The 2445-nt window shown below is 34.3% G+C and overlaps 1 pseudogene; it reads left to right on the forward strand.

The window, feature by feature from the left end:
• The first annotated feature begins 1453 nt into the window (after positions 1-1453).
• Positions 1454-1569, forward strand: LOC112474211 (annotated as a pseudogene).
• The last annotated feature ends 876 nt before the right edge of the window (positions 1570-2445 follow it).

Consider the following 2445-nt stretch of genomic DNA (forward strand, 5'->3'; position numbering starts at 1 on the left):
CTTGTGTCTCTTCCACCACTTGCTGACAGATCAGAGAAGGTATGATAGAAGCTGTCTCAGTGTCCACAGAACACAAGATCGTTCAGATTTGCAGAGTTACGACAACTATATTAACAGTTATGTTTTCTCAGCTTCAGCTATTTATGTGAAAGGGAAAGTAAAGGCTTTTTTTTTTTTTCTAAATCTTTTAAATAATCCAGTCTACAAAAGAATTGATTCATTAGATGCCAGAGATTCAGGGAATAGGTTTCTCCTTTGGGGTCAGTAGAAATACATTTTGCTGTTTATCCAAAGGAATCTGGGGATATCAGCAACATTCTCCAAGCAGAGTTAAGCATCTGAAACAATGTAAACATCTTCTACAAACGTTGGTACTGGTTAAGCCTCTAGAAGGTCTAATAAAAGAAATAATTATTCATTTTTCAAACCTCAACTTTATCTGAATGCCTGAACATTTGCATTTTGCTTTATCTAATAAATATGTTAAAGAAATTTTGTTCAAATTTTCTTAGTATCATAGCCTTCTTAATTATAGATTTTGAAATGTAAATAAAATATCGTTGTATTAATTTAAAATTACAATCAGTCTCAATACTTAGCATATATTTTTTAAGTAATAAAATATAATACTATTGAATTGCTGCTCATTATTTTTAGGATTCTTTACACATACGTAGTTTCCAAGTCACTGAAGAAGAAGTGGATTTAGAATTAGATTTAGAAGTGGATTTAGAACGTGACAGCCAAAAACCCCCTTGAATTAGATCACTACAATGGAAGGAATATTTAAACATAATAAATTTTCTCTCCATTTTGCATGACTCTCAAAATAAACCAACATATTGACCTCAACCTCATTAACTACTTTGTTGGAAACTAAATACTGCTCTCCCATCTTTGCTCTGGCATTGGTGATCATATTAGTAATATTATTAATTTATTAATTATATATTTTCAATTACATGTCATATAATTACTATAACTAATTAATAATAATAATTTATAATAATAATCTGTAATCAAGTCTTAATCTAGAAAGACATAAGATTCAGTGTCTGGGCCATTTGACCTCAGCCTCAAGCTTGAGAGAAACTTCAGATTTTGGCAACAATTAATCAGAGAATCTAATGAAAAGGAGCCAGATAAGACCTCTGTCGCAAATATTGATTCTAAATTAAACCCATTGAATTACAGCTGTATAGTTCGGTGGTGTAACTATAATATTAGTACAATAGAATTAGTACTATACCCAAATACTACACTAAACATTCCCCAAATCTAAGGGGAGAAGACAGGCTCTTACTACCCTAACAGTTTAGTATCTTTCAGTTCATGTCTTTGCTTTTATTCTAAAATGTTTATTGAGGGCGTAGTTCCATAGTGTAGCAGTTAGCATGTCTGCTTTACACGCAGAAGGCCCTGGATTTGTGCCCCAGTGGAGCCACAGTCCATGGTCTATGGTCATACCACCTTGAACAAGCCCGATAACTGATCTTGGAAGCTAAGCAAGGTCTAGCCTGGTTAGTACTTGGATGGGAGACCACCTAGGAAGACCAGGTGCTGTAGGCATAAATAATAATAATAAATAAATAAAATATTTATTGAGAGCCCACTATGTGCCAGGCACTGTTTTATGTCCTGGAAATGCAAGATTGAAAAAAAAAATTCCTACCTTCATGTTCTTACAACGCAGGGGAAAAAAAGCCTGGCTCCCATTTTGTAGAGTCCAGAACCCATAAATTTTGTTTTCTAACAGCTCCATTCTCTCCCTTTTCATGCTGTTTTCTCTATTCTCCTGGCCTTTCCACCTGAGATTCTTGACTTATCAGCATTCTGGGAAACTAGGAATGACAGGAAAATTGTTTTATGTCTAATCTATAACAAGCAAAAACAAACACTCTTGATATTTTCATTTTCCTAAAACAAAAATCACAGAACTATTGTCCTTAACTGATTTTTCCTCACGGGGCTAGTATCTATCTCGCTGAAGTACAGATGCTAGTCTGCAGGAGGCTTCTGCTTCTGATTCACCACCTTTATTTTTATAGATTTAGCAATCTTCTTTGCAAACCTTAAATTATCCAAATGTAGAAAGTTTTAGAAAATGCAGAGATAATGTCATTGCTCTTGCTTGAGAGTTGTTGTTGTTGTTGTTGTTGTTGTTGTTGGGATGTCATTGCTCTTGCTTGAGAGTTATTGTTGTTGTTGTTGTTTTAAAGTGGTGACTTAAAACACTGTTTCACTATGACTTCCATTAGTAATTTAATGTGTTACTAATATGAGCACTAATTACACGCTGGACAATGCACTAAACTACTTACACTGTCTCATTTAATTGTCAAAATAACCTATCCTTTTCCCCACTTTAAAGATGCAATTTTGAGAAGTGAAGTAAATTGCCCAGGGCCACAATGCCAGCAAGTCTCTGACCTGAGGTTTGAAACT

Source organism: Pteropus alecto, unplaced genomic scaffold (genome assembly GCF_000325575.1).
Source record: "Pteropus alecto unplaced genomic scaffold, ASM32557v1 scaffold88, whole genome shotgun sequence".
Classification (NCBI taxonomy): Eukaryota; Metazoa; Chordata; class Mammalia; order Chiroptera; family Pteropodidae; genus Pteropus; species Pteropus alecto.